Source organism: Amblyomma maculatum, chromosome 4, assembly GCF_055883805.1.
Source record: "Amblyomma maculatum isolate TAMU_Amacu chromosome 4, ASM5588380v1, whole genome shotgun sequence".
Taxonomy (NCBI): domain Eukaryota; kingdom Metazoa; phylum Arthropoda; class Arachnida; order Ixodida; family Ixodidae; genus Amblyomma; species Amblyomma maculatum.
The window spans coordinates 146,108,146-146,126,909 of NC_139347.1; the positions used below are offsets into that span (position 1 = coordinate 146,108,146).

At 46.0% G+C, this 18,764-nt stretch overlaps 1 long non-coding RNA gene across 1 annotated transcript in view; it reads right to left on the reverse strand.

The window, feature by feature from the left end:
* Positions 1-251: 251 nt before the first annotated feature.
* The window catches only part of LOC146193266 (uncharacterized), a 44,477-nt gene continuing 25,964 nt past the window's right edge, over positions 252-18,764 (reverse strand). The window contains exons 2-3 of the long non-coding RNA XR_014706805.1: positions 7,863-7,920; positions 252-810 (exon numbers count right to left, since the gene is read on the reverse strand). This is a non-coding gene — a long non-coding RNA (uncharacterized LOC146193266). The remainder of the gene's footprint in view (positions 811-7,862; positions 7,921-18,764) is intronic.

Below are 18,764 nucleotides of genomic sequence, written 5' to 3' on the forward strand. Positions count from 1 at the left end.
ACAAGGCAGATATATTAAATCAAGTGTATGTATAAGCTTAAATATAGTGTGTTGTCCTTGCTTCATATATTGTGCTTCGTAATGTACTTTATTAGTGCAGTTATTATGTATCTTTACTGAATTTAGAAGTGATCACTGAATAGGCTCTTCTCGAATTGCATTAGATGATATTTTTTTAGTTTTTGCGGTCAAATTTTTACTTTCCAGGTTGGAAAAGTTTAGCAGACATCCATATAAATTTTCAGGTCACTACTGAACTGTCCACAAAAGAATTAAGCTGGATTGCATTACAGCCCAGTTATGAGAAGGTCAATTTTGGGGGTCTAGGGGCCAAATATTAAGTGCCACCTCTAACTTTGAAGGTAACCATTAAGAAATTGACCACAGTAGTTCGGATGCCAACTGGGATACTAGTGTATTATTTGGATGACGAAATGGATAACTTAAAGTTCGTGCAGGCATGCGCTTACATATTGGCTCTGTCCACTGACTCTTATTACATACTCTGCCAAAGCGCTCCACCTTCGCGCGCTGGCGACAAGCTCTCTTGAAGCCGCCCATAAATCAAGAAATAGTTGCTCATTAAAATCTTTGAAATAATTACAACGTTAGCAGCAAACGATTGTTTTATTAGACACCATCGACGTATGGGGTTTAGGCCCCTGATGCAGGTCTCCTTCTCCGTCGCGGAGGTAAGGCACCAGGGGGAGGCGGAGTACCACGCTGCATGCACACGCCTACTTGAGGGTGTGCAGCCCAGGGGTAGCAGTCACAAGCAGGAAGGCACGGCCCATTTTCAGGAACACTGCACTGGTATGGCAAACGAGAGGAAGAATTTGATGTGGACACTTAAGCTCTTAGTTTAAGCCCTACTTATGATCAATATTTGTAAGCTACCTGAATATATTGTTACTTAGCTGTATTAGCTAGTCGTGCTGAGGATGAAGAAGTGCGACAGACTCAGAGAAGACGAAGACGCTGAGTGTTGAAATCGGTACCCTCATCAACGTTAGTTGTTCGCTCACCTCGCCTTCGATCAGCACAGTTCAGCCGTCTTTCTCCTGAAACTGCAGTTTACATCCCTACGTCGTCATTCCCACCCGTTCCGGACGGCGACCATCTCGCGTGTCCTATTACTGATGTCATGCTGCAGCGGCACGTCACCCTTCCTCACCTTATTGTGCACATCTCTCAGAACCACACGACTCTCCCTGTCCTTAACTTCAGCTTGTCAACTCAAGTTCTGCCCAAGGGAATTTCACTCGCTGCTCTGTCCCCGATGACCGACTGTGCCATATCAGCCCTGACAACGGATCATTCAACTGCAGTCCCTGCAACCACTCCCTCGTCCTCCACATCGCGCCCTGATCCTCTTGCCGGCATGATTGCAGCTGATCTCCAACCTATTTCGCCGCTGAGTTACACAAGCTTTTGCTCCTCTACAGTGACCTTTTTGACTTCGGAACCCGCCCATTGGGTCAAACTACAGCTGTCAGCCATCGCATTGACGCCGAAGCCGCTAGTCTTATTCACAGGCGGCCCTATTGTGTTTCGCTTGCTGAGCGACGCGTCATTCAAAGGGAGGTCGAGAAGATGTTAGCGAACGACGTAATCGAGCCTTCCAGTAGCCCCCGGGCATCCCCTGTCGTGTTGGTCAAGAAGAAGGATAACAGTTGGAGATTCTGCGTTGACTACCGCCATTTCAACAAGATAACAAAAAATAGATGTCGCTCCTCTTCCGCGTATCGACGACACGCTAGATAGTTTGCACGGAACCAGCTTCTTTTCGTCCATCGACCTTCGTTCCGGCTACTGGCAGATCTCCGTCGAAGTGAGAGACCGTGAAAAAACAGCATTCATTACCCCTGACGGCCTCTATCAATTTAAAGCCATGACTTTTGGCCTTTGCAATGCCCCAGCAACCTTCGAACGCATGATGGACTCTTTGCTCAGAGGCTTCAATTGGACCACCTGTTTGTGTTATCTTGACGACGTAATTGTTTTCTCCTCTACATTTGACAGCCATCTCCTTCGCCTTTCTACAATCTTGCGTTTTTTCCCCGCACCAGACTTCAACTAAACTTAAAGAAATGCAGCTTCGGTCACCGAGAAATCAAAGTCCTTGGTCACTTGGTTAATGCTTCCGGCGTTCAGCCTGACCCTGATAAGATTCGTGCCGTCAGAGATATTCCCACTCCGCGATCATCAAACGATGTTCGAAGTTTTATTGGTCTATGTTCATATTTTTGAAGATTCGTCCCGAACTTCGCAGCTCTTGCTCGTACTCTTACTCGCCTCCTCAAGAAAGTCGCTTCATTTTCTTCGGGGCCTGAACAAGCTGCAGCTTTCTCGGAACTTATTTCTGTTCTCACCACTCCACCCGTCTTGGCCCATTTCAACCCATCCGCCAATACTGAACTCCGCACCGACGCAAGTGGCCATGGCATTGGAGCTGTACTAGCTCAACGCAAACACGGCCGTACGAAAGTGATTGCGTATGCCAGCTGCCTCCTATCAACGCCTGAACAAATTATTCTATCACATAGCGACACTGCCTGGCGCTTGTCTGGACTATTACGAAATCCGCCCTTATTTGCTTGGTCGCCCTTTTACTGTTGTAACAGACCATCAAGCCTTGTGTTGGCTTTCCTCTCTCAAAGATCCTACTGGTCGTTTGCGGCGGTGGGCGCTACGATTACAAGAATATACCTTTTCTGTCGTCTACAAGTCCGGCCGGCTTCACCAAGATGCAGACTGTTTGTCACGCCATCCCGTCGACTCCCCTAGTCCTACCAATTCGGACCATCGTCCGAATGCGTCTTGTCTGTCTCGGCTTTTTCTAACATTTCCGACCAACAGCACTTAGACCCTTCGCTGTATTCCATTATCCTCCGTCTTACCTCCGACCACCCTGATCCATCTCTTGCCTTATTTGTTCTGCACGAGAACACCCTATACCGACGTAATATGCGACCAAATGGCACAGACCTTTTGCTCGTCGTTCCCCGATACCTGCGTTCCACCATCCTTGAACAGTTTTATGATGTTCCCACGGCTGGCCACCTGGGTGTATCTCGCACATAAGACAGCCTACGCCGACGTTTCTACTGGCCGGGGCTCTACTGCTCTGTTCAGCAGTACATTGCCGCATGTGAACTGTGTCAACGTCGGAAGAAGCCCACAATTTTGCCTTCAGGTTATTTGCAGCCAATCCCACTACCGACTGACTCGTTTTCCCGTGTAGGCGTCGACCTTCTAGGCCCCTTCCCAGTTTTCGCCTCCGGGAACAAATGGATGGCCGTCGCCACCGATTACGCTACTGGGTACGCTATTACCCGAGCCATTCCGACTAGCTGCGCCACAGACGTCGCTGACTTCCTTCTAGAAAACGTAATCGTCCATCATGGTGCCCCTCGTTAACTACTAACTGACCGTGGCCGTTGCTTCCTGTCGCGAGTGGTTGACGAAATTCTCAGTTCCTGCTCCGTCCGCCACAATTTCACCATTGCCTAACACCCCCAGACCAAGGGCCTCACGGAACGTCTAAACCGTACCCTCACAGACATGCTGGCTATGTATGTGTCTGCCGACCAACGCGATTGGGACGTTCATCTCCCTTTTGTGACGTTCGCCTACAATTCCTCTGGCCGTTCTACCGCTGGATACTCCCCATTTTTTTATTATTTGGCCGACACCCGTTACTGCCCTTCGACACCTCCCTACCCGCGGCAGACGCTACCAGTACTTACGCCAGTGATGCCGTTGCCCGCGTTCATGATGCCCGCCGGATAGCTCGTGCCAGGCTCTCTGCATCCCAAGATTCTCAAAAGTTCCGGTACGACAGTCGCCACCGTGATGTACACTACACTCCTGGATCTCTCGTCTTGCTGTGGCTCCCGTGCCGTCGAGTAGGCTTGTGTGAAAAACTTTTGCCCGTTACACTGGCCCTTACCGTGTTTTGCGCCCCGTGACCGACGTCACATACGAAGTTGAATCTGTGCTACCGAAGTCTTTACCCGCAGCACCAACCTCCAAAATAGTGCATGTGTCCCATCTGAAGCCCTATTATGCACGTTCTATTTCGCCAATGTAGATCGCACCGACACTGTGCTTTTCCCGAGGGGGGGGGGGGGTTAGTGTTACTTAGCGGTATTAGCTAGTAGTGCTTGAAGAAGTACGACAGACTCCGAGAAGACGACGACGCTGAGTGTTGTGAAATCGGTGCCCTCATCAACGTTAGTTGTGCGGACAGCTTTCGGACTGCAAATCTTCCCCGTAACAATATGAACGATTATCCACATAGGGAACCTGCGCCACCCAGGGGGCGAACTTGAAATCAGACACCCAGCGCCACCTGGTTTCAAAATGAGCAGGCGTATAGTAGGACGGAGTACGCCGCTTGTACCGTGGCTGCGTATCGGCGGATTTGGATCTTTTTATTTCGTGCATAATGGTTTTATCGCAGGTTTAATGTTCTGAAGAACTTGGAGATTCCTTTTTAACTGCTTGAAGGCGCAACCTGACCTCCTCTGTTGCATGCCAACTTGGCTAGGAGCCGCGCCGCTGCTGTATGATGGATGCTATAATAACGTCGCTACGCGTAGATTTCAAACGGTTGTCATGAGTTCTTTTGCTATGGGGCGCTTGTATAAGTGCAGTCTTTGCACGGTGGATTAAGGGCACAGTTTTTAGCAAAGATTCGCCAGCGATGAGGCATCGCCAGTGGACGGTAAATATATATCACAGCAAAATGAAACGACTTCCCTGCTATATTAACATTTAGACGATTTGACAATACTGCGCGCGTTAAGCGCATTGAACGCGTGAAGTAGTTACCTACTGTCCATTTGAGGAACGGTAATAATTCAATGGTGCCTCGTATGTCGTAAATATAATGCGCCGTTGTCAGGGCAATGCCGTTCAACGCATCTGAAGAGAAGCACTGGCTTGCAGTTGCGTTTCGGCATTTGCCTATTTTCGACAGCGAACAACAAGCAACTGATGGGTTCAATTGTCTTTTGTTTATTCTTTGAAGCGAATAACCCTGAGATCCTCTGCAAAACATGCATCAAAATACTCACACTGCTAGCGCTGTAAAAAGTTAAGCGGCCGCAATTCTCCTGTTGATAAATGTTGGGCGGAAATTATCGGTGCCCTACAATGTGAGACAGTTGCCATGCCATAAATTTCTATAGCCTAAAGTCGCGCTCTCTATCTTGGGAGCCAAAAATGAACTGCATCGAATGATGGAGTTAGTATCGGTGATGGCTAATAAAAAAAAAAGATCTGTGCGAACTTGTAACAACGAAGTTGCTATGCTTTGTTCCTTGCAAAGAATAACCCTTGTAGCAGACACGATTTAACGGTGTAATGTGAGTGTTTATACATTGACGTATCCCCCCCCCACTTTCACTCGCCTCGTGCGCCGAATTAGAAACCGGCGTATCTATACTACTTCATGCCCAAATAAAATACTCGAGCAATCATGGTCAGTTAACAGCATGCGTGCCTTACAACAATCATTTGGTGAGACAGCTAGATCGTACAGCGCGATATTTACAATAGGCAAGTTCTGGATTTAATATGAAGAATGTCTACCTATTAATTTGTACGTCTGCTAAAACAAATATGACTCGAATGTTTTCAGCTGTACTTCAGCCACCAAACTAAACCTTCCAACGTAAAACGAAACACATCTTGCTCCGAAGCAATACATCTTTTATTCGTAGCAAACAACGAACAAATTAATTCTCTAATTGTGAAGCTTGTATCAGTCATAGCTCACTTGCTGGCCCATTGAAAAATTGTTAAACGGTCCCTAGGTGAGTTGCTATAGCTTAATGCAGAAATAAGTCTGAAATCAAGCTGGTTAGGGCATTACCCGACTCTTTGGAATTCCGACAACATACTGCGTGTTCGATAGGTTATTAACTCTCTCGGTTTTTCATCAGATGATCGCAATATGCATATCAGGATGCCGCGTAAGTTCGCCCTATAGTGAACTAGAAAGTATACTAGTTCACTATAGTTCGCCCTTTGTTGACTTTGACTTACCGTCCATCTTGTAATGACCCCAATCTCGACCAGTTCTAAAAGCCGCCCTTCACAACACATTCTCTTCAAGTTGTGCAAATGATAAAAGCGAATAAACAGAACTTTATGTGTACAGTACGGCAGGCGAAGCCATCTTATGAACCGAAATGAGCAGCGCTTGAACGAGAAGCTCAATAATCCTCCATACTCATCCAGTCTCCTGAATCCATCCGAGTTCTACCACCACTGTTTTATATACAGCTGCGGTGGAATAGAGTACAGAACAATCGTTTTTTCGTACCCGAGCGCATCTAAGCGCCGCAGCATGCTCCTTTGGTTTCGCGATAAATTAGAAGTGCTTCAGCGCCTCGAGCCATGGCAGTCTCAGCCGTCCTACGAAGATAGGGACGCGGCGGCCACTATACGGCGCTGGCGGTACGCGGAAAACTCCAGCGCAGGTTCTCTATAGAAATCACTGCTTTTAAGCCAGGCGCATGAAAATGCCAGCATGAATTAAGGGCAGCATTTTCCAAACGGGATCAAGCGTCCTAGAAAATTGCACTGCGACCTCGTGACCTCCCATGTGAAAGGCAATGTCTGACGCGGCTGCACCTTTGTCGAGGCCATGTGGTCTAGGTAATTCACACAACCCTACGCTCATGGAGTGCACGACCCTTCCAACGCGAAAAGCCTACCAGTTGCACAACAAAAATGTTTAGCTCACATGGTCGACGCCGACGAAAACTAGGCCCAATCTTCAAGGAAACATTTTCAGTCGTGGTATAATCTTGGATGTGTGCTCTCGCCGCTGCCGTTTACGCCTCCTCAACTGCAACAAACATCTGCTCTGTGCAGTAAAAATGAAATTCATGAAATTTTATCCGCACCGTTCCTTCCTTTATTCTAAGTAAACATTGCCGCCATGCAGTCGACGCAGTCCCTGTGTTTATTTTACGCTAGGCTTCAGTATGGCGAGACATGCCTCAACACTAATCTCTGCCTGAACTGCTTTCGGTAGTTATCACTACAGAATTAGCACGCGTTCCAAATATACGTTGCAGGGTTTACGCGCCTCAAGGCGCTCGCTCAGTGGCCCGCTAGGAACAAATAATCTCCATACCCTGTGGTATATCTACGAATATTTTGAGATCGTGTCACTATTATTGCTAACGCATCAAAACGCGCAACTTGAGCATTCCTTATCTGAAACAAATATGACTCGTTTATGTTTGAATGATCGAGACAGCGTGAAATGCTGGGGCGAATATATTCTATTAACAGAACCGCGCCTTATAGGGGCCAAGTAATGTTCAGAGATCATCACTTTACAATAAAATGTTTTACAACATGAAATTCCCATTTTTGCCTGAAGGACTCCTCAGCTACATTTTACACCAACCAATAGAAGGAACACTTTAAACCATTCAGAATTTCTACTGAAAATGAAGCATAGTAAACACATCACACGAAAATGGCACGCGCCCAGTTTTATGACTTATGTAGGTTTCCCAGCCACATAGTCTGTTATTTTTTACGAAATACTTAACTTCGGTGACCTGGGTGGAACGAGAGAAAGAAAATGGCTACATAGTGTGAATGAGCACTGAACAAGGTAAAAGGGCAGCTTAAGTTTGACATTAAAACCAACGTTTGGACAGGAGGACTTGCCTTCGGTTAGGCGAAGAGAAGTCCATTTGTCCAAATATGGGTTCACTTGCGAACCGAATCTCTTCCCTACCATTCTTCAGTGCTCGTTTGATTTGGGTGAAGACATATAGCACACCAGGGTATTTAATATGAAGGCTTGAGAAACTCATAAGTAACCATACCGCGTTCAAGCACAGGTCTGGTCTTCGACGTTGACGCTGAGCAGGCTGTGCCCTGAAACTGTGCAGGAAGACGTGGTTACGTATGATACGAATTGTGAAAATGGAGCAAGAATTTCGTAAAAATATATGGGTGACAAACTACATTAGGAAGCCAAAAATTTAAAGAATCCTTAAGCATCGCCTGGAGCCCATTCTGCATGCAACGTTTTGTCCTCTAATTTTCGCGTAGAAAGATCAGCGAGTGAAAATAACCGCAGACCGAGACCCATGAGAAAAACGACTGTGTCCCTTCTGGCAAAACCAAGAAAGGCTTCTGTACGGCAATTACTTGCTAATTGAAGCAATCGTACATAGGTCGCAAAGAGATTTGCATGCTTGGATGAATGAAGACGCATACCTTCCCTTAGAGCAAAAAGGCTCTGCTAAAAATGTATTTAAAAAGTGTTGTATTGATTTCATATTATTTTGTAATATTTTGCCAGTACACTCCAAATGTAGAAAAATACATTATTAATATATAAGAAGAACAGCACTGCATATCTTTACTAACATGTAAAAGTAAATTTTTTCCTGCTTAATGTATTTTTAGCATATTAAAAATGAAATTTATTCTGTTCTCATTATTATGAAGTTTTGAAACAAGTCCCACCAACGCACGGACAGTGTTCTTTCAGAACCATTATAATATACGTACTATGACCTTCACTCATGCTAGCAGCAAGCATACAAATAATGCGTAAAACGCATTCATTTCTAGAATACTTCAAATACCTAAAATGCACCGAAAGTAGGATACGCTTCTCGGAACGCAAAAACTTTACAGAGGATGCATAAAACATATACTTCTCACTGCTCTAAAAATATAAAAAACACTGCGTATTTACTATGCCTCCGTCTTCATGCCTCTTGAAACGTTTACACGAGTTGACATTCAATGCATTTGAAACTAAAAGACTTGCGCTTTACTAGCCCAATTACGGAATAAATCGTCAGCATGTATGCATGCGAGTGGAAACTTTATTGACACACAACGAGAGCAACAGGCATCATACAGCAATAGAAGTCATTCCTGGCGGTAGCCAATATGACATTAGTTATGAGAATTCGCTTATCAGATTTGTTTGTCGAAAGCATTCTTTGCGCATATTTCGAGTGCGGCCTTAAAATTCGTTTAAAGTACCCAGGCAGCACAAAGTGGACCATGAAGTGAAGGTCCCAGTGGGCTCAATGTGGGTGCTGGAACGGGGGCCGAAGTAGGCTTGAAGTGGTTGCCGACAAAAGCCTGAATGCATCCCACTTGGGACCGATGCAGGCAGCTCTTGTGGGCCTGCCCAAACTTTTCCCGCAGGTGGGCCTACTTTGAACAGATTCAGGCAGACGCTCTGGATGAAAGTTTATTTGTTATTTCGTTAAGTCCCTCAGATAATTACAACGGCAGGACGCACATCGGCTTGCCCGCGTTGTGTACATAGGTGCCCGACGCAGACAACTGATTGGAAGCCCTAGTCCAAGTTCTCCCGCTGGATATTTCCGGCCTAACTAAGCAGTTATTTTATACATGACTACCTTTTCTAAACTGCTATATTAAATTTCACAATTCATAACATTAATCTAACGTAAGTGACTTCATGTGCCATCATGTTCATGCGCGGAGAGGTGTGTTCTGAGCACTAATGTTATAGTGAGTTTCAGGTTGTCCACGCAATCACATAGCAGCAACATTATGCAATGAGGACGTTTCTGTCTTTTCAGCGCAATTTGCATAGCCACGAGAACTAAAGCCATGTAATATATCTTACCGATGAGAGTTGGTAACAAAATGTTATACAAACAATCTATGATAGTAATTTAGGGCAACTTCTAACATAAATAAAGGATGAAAAAAGGCGTCGATTATAGCATGCGTTCACTCCGGAGTTTTCTGCCCCGCTATGGCTAATATAGTATCCACAGCGGCACTGATTTGCCAGCCCCATTTGGGCTAGCGCTTTTGCTCACGACAAGAGCCCGCACTACGTTGCTCACCAATCATTCTTACCAAGCTGACGAACATGCGGAATTTGAAGTTTCTATCCCCGTCAAGGCAAATGTGGGGTCTTCATCGGTTGTGTGTGCAGCCCCAATTGGGTTGGGAGTTGCTTTTGGACGAGAGCCCACTTGCTGTTGCACGTGCTTTCAAATTCGCCACAAGGGACCGATTGTTATATCATGTGGGCACCCTCGCCTTCTAGCCCCATTACAGCCAGTGGGGGACCTATAGCAGTTTTGCATGGGCCGCCCCAATTGGGCTAGGTTTTGTTTTTGAATCTAAAGTCCACTTGCTGTTGCGCGTGCCAGCAACTTTTCACAAGGTACCGATTTTAGTATCATGGGGTCAAGTCCGCCTTCCAGCCCCATTACGGCCGAGAGGAGACCTAAAGCGGTTTTAAGTCTGCCTCATTTGGGCTTCACGAGGGATTGCCCTAATTGAGCTCTTCCACCTGCCCTCAAGTAACCTACAAGGCCGAGTGGGGCGGCATATTTGCCCCACTACGGCCGATGTAGGTCTCACCGAGATTTAATGTGGACGACGAGATTTCGAGTCTACGAGGCCATTTCCGTAAAAAAAACATCACAGGTAGGTAGTGTTTGCCCTCAAATAATTGTCAAGGGAACCTTGTGGTCTAAAGGCATGAATGTGTTCTCTACTAGCCTGAGCAACGGCACTGTAGGACCCACGTAGCAGGAACAAGGCCAGCCGAAACGGGGCTTGCCCACAGTGTGCCCTATCAGGGACCTATGCAGGTTGTATGATTGTTGTCCCAGACTTGCTTATTTACATCGCACATTCTGGGGCCCCATATCCTGTACTAAAATAGTACAAGGCTTAAAACATACTTCACAATTATTTTTATATTTCATAAGTTTTTCAATTCATCGCTAACGTGTTAAAATCGTAAGCATTTTTCAGCTACTCGAAATATGATCGAAGTGTACTTTGTTTTGATATTTTTGACATATTTTAAACGTAATAATCAGTGTGTGTGTGAGGAGGGTGCCAAGTCTGCAGCTCGACGAGCTTGAAATGGGCTCTTCTCTTTATGACATAGCTGAGAGCGTTGAGAAGGCCCGTGATTTTGACATCTTCGACTTCTAAATGTGAGCAAGCGGTGGTTCATTAAGGCAGACAATTTTATGGTTGTAAGCGCACATCATATGACACGAAGAAATTTTTTGAAGAACAAGCAAATTTTGAATGTTTGCATTTTTGGTTACCTCTTAAGCCCGGCAGCCGTAGTAGAGGTGACTGTGGAAAAAGTGTATTTAGTAACAGTTGTATGCATTGGGGAGGGTACGTGAGGTGATGGGCACAGAGCTTTTCGGTGAGGAAATTTATACGGAATGCCAGTACATATATTGATCGATGTACACCCGAAATACGATTTATCGTACCATTTTGATAGTAAAGGCAATCAGGAATCAGTAGTCTGTCTTCAAGCAACAAGATAATCATATTTTGTTATGAAAGTAGGGATCTGTTCATTTTAAGCTTGTTGTTACGCCGATTTTAAAAGCTGGGTAATTAGTTTATAAAGCACGCTGTTATACGCAAGGCTAGGTCATCTGGCAATTTCGATGAAAACAGAAGCCTGGTATCATCGGCATACATAATATATGTAGCGTACCGATAAGTAATAACAGGCCATTGATCAAAATGCTAAGCAAAAGGGGACCAAAGATGCTTCCCCGAAGGACACGTAGATGAACTGGAAGGTGATTAGATGATAAGCAGTTAACATGAACAAATTGCTTTTCGTGACTGAAGTATGATTCATGTAAGTCGAGTGCGGTACTGCGAATGCCATATTAGGTCAATTTACTAAGCAAATGTTTTTTATGAATAGAATTGAAAGCTTCAGACATGCTGGCAAAAATTGCGTTTGGTTGGCTCAGCTGGTGCGGGTTATACATACCAAAATCTACGTAGGCCTGGTATTGCTTGCGTAAGTTTGCGGCAACACTGTATTGAGATACAAACTTTTGATGTGTGTAAGACACATGATTATTCAACACATGTCTTTATACTTGAGAAGAGGACCAGTTATCGGCATAGTATGTGGCTGCTATCTCAGGTTTGCTTGTAGATTATTGAGGCTTGATAATTTACACAAGGTAAATTGTGGTCACCCACAGTGTAGCTTGAAAGTTAGGGACGCTTTGACAGATTAAAATCAAACATTTCCTTTATAAAACCTTTCAAACGGCCGTATGTGCGATTGAAGCGCTTGATAGCGACATGCTGTGGTTATCATTCGGCAGATTGCCGAAGTGCATTCGCGAAACGTTTCTCTCGTTCTTCGGGCGTCTCGGCCACCCACGTAGCCTTCTCTCCTCGCTTTCAGGCTGTCGTCCAGCCTCATACCATGCGACGAATTCTTCCTCGGAAGAATCAATTTCCCGCACCCTGTACTGCTGCCGTGATGATCATGGCCGCTCTCCTTGTGATGTGCGCGTCTGAGGGGCGAACGCATTGCCCCGGCTTATTTCCCAGCTGCGCGGTGGACCTCGGCGCAGATGTAAAGAGGCATATGGCGAAGGAATGATGTCTGGCGCTTGGACTCGGCGCAGCGGCTGCGAATAGTTCGGAGCACACCTGTGGCTCTGAAACAACTGGTGGTCATGGTAAAGGCGGATTCGCAGTAGTGGCCTCCGCCTAGCTCCGCGAAATGCGCTTCTATTAGCCTAGTGGAGCGTTTGCTACAGACACACCTAACGTTAATAAACGCACACCATTGTCAGTAAATAGGCCTAGTGAGACATTGTCACACGTACTGAAAGGTTGTAGTGCTGCGACTAACGTAGCAAACTCCGTCCGTTCGCAGTACCGTTAGGGCCCTTAAAATGCAGCAGGTGTAAACAAACTAGCAACGTTTGTATGTTTGGTGGGTAGAAGCACAGCTAAGTGGCAAAAGCAAAAAGGCTACGTGCAGCATGTAATTAGAAATAAAACGGTCATAGAAAAGAGCCACGATGTGTTCGTTCATGCCTGGATCTTGCTCCTTGAGATTTTAAGAGGTTCCTCGGGGTCAAAGTAAGCAGGCTGGGGCTTGCTGTCTCTCCAAAAGTACCGTGACTGGAACACAGCCTCAAGAACACCCATGCATGGTTATTGGCAAAACGACTTGAATTGAGGTGAGGCGCCCCGTGCTGAGCAAGTTAAAAAGCATTACGTACTACTCACATCCAGAAACAAAATTTATGCTTCGTGACTATGGAGAGGCAGAATTAGCAGCTGAGGACCTTTCACATCTGCTGCAACTAATCCAACTTGGCCGCCTGCTTCCTCACCACTTCGTTTCTTTAACGAAAACGGGACCAACAGTCCATGATATATCTGATAGTTAGACTGTAGTGGGTACATTTTGAGAAAGTGCTTCTTAAGCTAATCCACACCGCTAAGGTGCAATAGCAACTTACTCATTTTTTCCATATGAACAAGCTGTAGTTCCAGTTAGGGCCAGCGCCCTTGGGGCATTTATGGCAACAACAACAACAACACAAGATTATAACAGAAAGGTGCGGTCCAGTGTATGCCAAGAAGTGGGACAGACTCTGTGCCTTCCCGATATATTAATTTACATTTTTCGTTTTTAGGAGGAACAGAGTCAATGAACGGCCTGTTCTAAAGCATAAAAGCTTATTTGTACCTGATTGTTCCTGCTTATGTTAGAGCGAAAAAGAAGTGAAGTTGCCTTCTCCGTCAAAATGTGCTCTTATTGATTAATTGAGCTGACTTTGTGGGTCTGCATCAGTGTGCTTTAAGAAAATGATTATAATGCTTATAAAAATCAACAAGTTAAAGCAGCAACTTGTTAATTCACATCTATTTCAAGGCACTGGAGTCTGAGTACCTCGTAGGAGAGGTATCATGAGAATAAAACTACGAGTACAAAATCATTCAGAGCAACCTTGGTGAAATAATAGCCGTTTTTAAAGCACCAAAAGTTCGTGATACCCAATTTCACTTGTCTGTTTATCACGACAGCAAACTGCTGATTATGTTTGCAGCAAAATGTGATGTTAATTATGACGCTGATCTATTCTATACTTGTTTCTTTTCACCCCGCCGGGGTGGCGCAGTGGTTACGGCGCTCGACTACTGTTTCCAAGGACGCGGGATCGAATCCCGGCCTCGGCGGCAGCTTTTCGATGGAGGCGACAAGCAAGGCGCCCGTGTGCTGTGCGATGTCAGTGCACGTTAAAGAACCCCAGGTGGTCGAAATTTCCGGAGTCCTCCACTACGACGTCTCTCATAGCCTGAGGTGCTTTGGGATGTTAAACCTCACAAACCACTTGTTTTTTTCATCCTCTTTGCCGCGAGACGCCGCTTTATCATTTTTTTTATCCCGGAAGATGTGCCGAGGTGTTTCTCGGAGATTCAAGCCGCTCGCGTGTGTTTCCACAATTTTACAGGTTATGCAAGTCATTGTTCGTGGCTTTATCTAGATGTTTCTTCGCCCCAGATTCGTTTGCTTTTCTTGCGGGTGCAAGTAATTCCAATAAAATTTATTTCCAGTGCAACATCATTGTCTTCGTTTATGCCTTCGTGCTTGTCCCCAATATATGAGTTCCTGTCGCCCTGGCGGACCAGCCAAGAGGCCACCGAGCAACCCACCGACATTAGGGCTCCAACCCGAACACTGTCTGCTGTCGGACCTCGTTCGACTCAGAAACAAGGTCTCAACGTTGACAAAGGCCCAGTGTACAGTTCGATTTGTTATGCAGCAGCGTCAAACCCGCCGTTTTTCATGGCACTCAGGAAGAAGATGCCGAAGAGTGGCTTGACCAATACGAGCGAATGGTAGCCTTCAACACCTCAGATGACGTTCTGAAGCTTCGGAACATTTTCGCGCTTGATTCTACCGACAGTACATGGTTTGAAAGCCACCAGTCGCCCCTAACAGCGTTGAAAGCATTCAAGAAGGCGCTGCTCGAGCTATTCGCGAGCGTCGTCCAGGGTCCAGCTCTCCAGTGAATCTGTCCTCTCATAAGTGAAAGCCATAAAGCAACTTTTTCGTCGACTGGACCTAAAATCAGCGAGGAGGAAAGGCTGAAAATTTTGATACGAGCCGTGAAGGATTTGCTTTGTTCCTGCTTCATCAGGAGCAAGCCGAAAACCTTTGACGAATTCGTCACGGAAGCCTCCAACGTCGAAAGGATCCTCGACACCGCACTCGGCAATACAAACTTCCAATGCAAAGCTGTGCTGTTGTCCCGCACGCCATTAGCCCGCACAGGCTGTTAGCCCGATCAATTACTGGTAGGAACATGTCCGTGTAGTCCCGGGAAGAGCAGCCCCGACCGCTACCATCGCCTCTGCAATCTGAATTAGCGCCACTCGAGGTTGTCATCTCTGATTAAGTTCAGCAGGCATTAGTTGTTCCTTAAGGGACGTCTCCGAAGCTTGCAACGCAAGAAGCCACTGCGATGAACTTTGCGGGTGCTTTACACAGTCCTGTCTTCCGACAAGACCCGCCAAACCTTCCTTTCTAGTGAATTAGTTCCTGCTTAACGACGCCCCTTGGACCCCGCCACCCAAGCCTACAAATGACTCCCAAACGACCCCCGGAGACCCTAAGAAATAATGTGAGCGGCTAACTAAGAGCTTATTTCCGGTGTTATTGGTCTTGCAAAGCTGCAAGCACTTGTGCAGCGCGGGAAGGTGGAGAAACAGAAGGAATCATTCAACAACCTGGAAAAGTAACAGCCACTGTTTCACAAGCACAGAAAATAAACAAGGCTAGTGCGCAGAAACAAGAACATGGTGGAAACCCTGAGTGTTGTGTCAGAGTGGTGTGTTATATTGTGCCAGAGTGTGTGCGTGAGTCGTGTAAGCGTTGACGCCTCAATGATGTACGTCTAGAACTTCGCGCTGCACTATAAACTTCTAGCGTTAATTTTATGCATGTGAAATGGATGGATGCTGATTATGATTACAGTGAAGTGGGATGAAGCCACGAGCCCTTCATACCTGGGAGGAAGGCTCCAACAACCAGGTTGCATCCAAATACTGCACACTGTCCGTGGTGCCCTAGCTAGCTCGTCCACCTTGTATATATTGAGACGTACACTACGATCACTAGAGAGCAGACGGCCTCCGAAGTGAGTTTAATGCATAAAACTATCAGTACTCTGGAATCGAGACTGCCACACTTCAGGTAAACGCGGAGAAGCTAAGTAGACCTTTTCACTCAAATTAGTTGTCACCTGGAAGCAGAAAAAGTAGTGTCAAAGCTGACGCCAGAAGTGTTGGTGCCCTGATTTTCGCCCAGAAGAATCGGAACCTGAAAGCATCGTGTAGCATGATTGAAGGTCTCATGACAACGATGAGGCTCAGTCATATCATCAATGATATCTCTAGCAGTTACAATAATCAGATGGACCAAGGCGCGAAACTGAAGCAGATGACGGACGAGCGCAAAAACGATGTATTGTGGTCTCTCAGCGCTGACGAATCAGCAAAGTCTGTGGCTGGGTGTATAGCAAACGAATGTTCGGCAGAACTTGGACAGAGTGCGGACTACAGTGCAATCTTTGAATCTGTGATTGCCATGCCCCTACGGATACATCTTGTACTGCACTGTTGTTGTCAAATTCTGGATGTTGAAAGCCCGCCCTCGTAAAGTATCGTGTCATCACTGACGAGCTTTAGGAGCGAGACGTCAGAACCGATTTCATCACCGTGGGCATCTGAGACCATTCATGTGACACTGTTACAGCTTCGAGCAATGTGGCACCTCAGGGCGTGGCGCGTGTTGCAGATTCGCACGCATCTACAAGCAAAACGAAGAGGAAAAGTAAGATTGGGAGGAGATAGCCCGGTATAGAGATTGAGCGTCCTATTGCGACTTCAAAAAACGTGGGCACAGCAGGCGAGTAAATACAGTGAGAGGAGGCCTGGTGCCTGCCTTCTTTCTCCTATACATGCAGAGCGCCGCCAAGCATGGAACTGAAGGTCGGCTGAAGGTCAAACTATGGCGTACGCGAAACGCATCGCAGCTAGCCAAGTGAAGTTTATTTTTGAAAACAGCAGAAATGACCAAATATTTTCATGTGATGACTCGACCACTGAGGCCAAAGACGAGGGTCCATTCCAGGGGCTGCTTTTCGGTGCAGGCAGAAAGCAAAGCGTCCGTGCGGTTTGAGATCTCAGTGGAGGACAAAAAAATTCAGGTGTTCGAAACTTTCTGAGCCCTCCACACTATGGTCATTTTTAGAATGAGTACGTTTGCGACGTTAGATCGCATAAATAAATATTTCATGCATATGTGAAGGCAAGTAGATTCTACTAAGCTTAGGCAAGGAAGTTGCCAGGCTTTGATGTGAGCTAAAAGATTTTTTGTTAGCCACTATTCAGGCACGAATGTTAGTAATTCCATACGCAACTGTGAGTAGGTTATGAGCCTGTTGCAACATCTGCCAAATTATTGGGGACCTGAATAACTTGAAGTCCTTGCTTCTCTGAAGCTGTTTCCACCTGACGACGAACGCTATCGTGACTGTTTTCGTAGCCTCATTAGACTATTACTGCCTTGCTGCGCCTGCAAATGAGAGCTTACAAATTCATAGTAACAATAATATTAATGGTAAACGACAGCAATAAGGCGAACACAGACGAGATGAAAAACACGAAACAAATACAGTATACAGATCACGCAAAAGGAAGAAGTTACAAAGAAAACAAAACTAGATACGGTATCGGAGATCCTAATCAGGACACGGAAACACATACATGATAAGACGCAAAGCAAAACTCAGAACACTGGCACCAAACAAGCACGCGGCATACGCAAACACGGCAATTTAGGAGCTCATTAAAGTATCTTCGGGGATGCCAACGCACATGCCAATTGAGTCTACAATATATTAGGCTTCCTCAAGCTCGCGGGCGAATTTGCCTGGGGGTGTGAAAAGAACAGTGCTAATATTAAATTTTGACAAACATGGTTCACGCCTTCCTTTTGCATCTCGGCTGTGGTCGGCCGGGGTATAGTGGTCTTGACTGAAATGATTGTAGTGCTCCATGATAGATAGATGGATTTTTTGAAAGGAAAACGCAGAGAGGTTGGCCCGAATAATTCAAATCCATCCTGCTACTCTGCACTGGGGAAGAGGAAGGAGAGAAGAAAGACGGTCATGATGGGTGACGATGTGGGAGAAGGCATATGGAATATATATACAGACACAGCAGCTTGCTTTACAAGCGCGAATCAAGTCCGGTGGCGCTCAAATAACGGCAAAGAGCACGCACTGACTGGACGCCCTTCCCCTTGTCCTGCCAAGCGCCCAGCAGCAGTTCCTCCGACAGAGACCTCTTGTTTAAACGCTTCAAGGAAGCAGCTAGCACATTTCTTTCGTTCGCATACTCTGGACACACCAATAATACATGGTCCACAGTCTCTGGGATGCCACAAGTTGAACATTCCGGTGAGTCCATCGGTCCAATTAAATGTAAGTACTTGCACGTGAAAGCCACGTTTAGACGAAGTCTATGTATCAAGCGTGAACTATGACGCGGAATATCACGCGGAACAACAAATTTAAATGCTCGATCGAGCCTTCTTAGACGGATATGTCGGGCGTCTGGTTGAGCCCAGTAAGCAGCTGTAGCAATATTCATACAACTCTTTAGAAGGCACGTCGTATCCGCTCTTGAAAAAGGCACAGCTGTATGGAATCCATTGATGAGTGCGCTTTTCGCTACAGCATAGGCCAGCTCATTCCCATGGAGGCCGCAGTGGGCAGGGATCCATTGAAACATTATCATGTGGCCTTGCAGATGGGCAGATGTGATGAGCTCCATAATGTTTAGTGCCAGGGACTGATAGGCAGTGTGGCGTAAGAAGTTTTCCAAAATGTGTA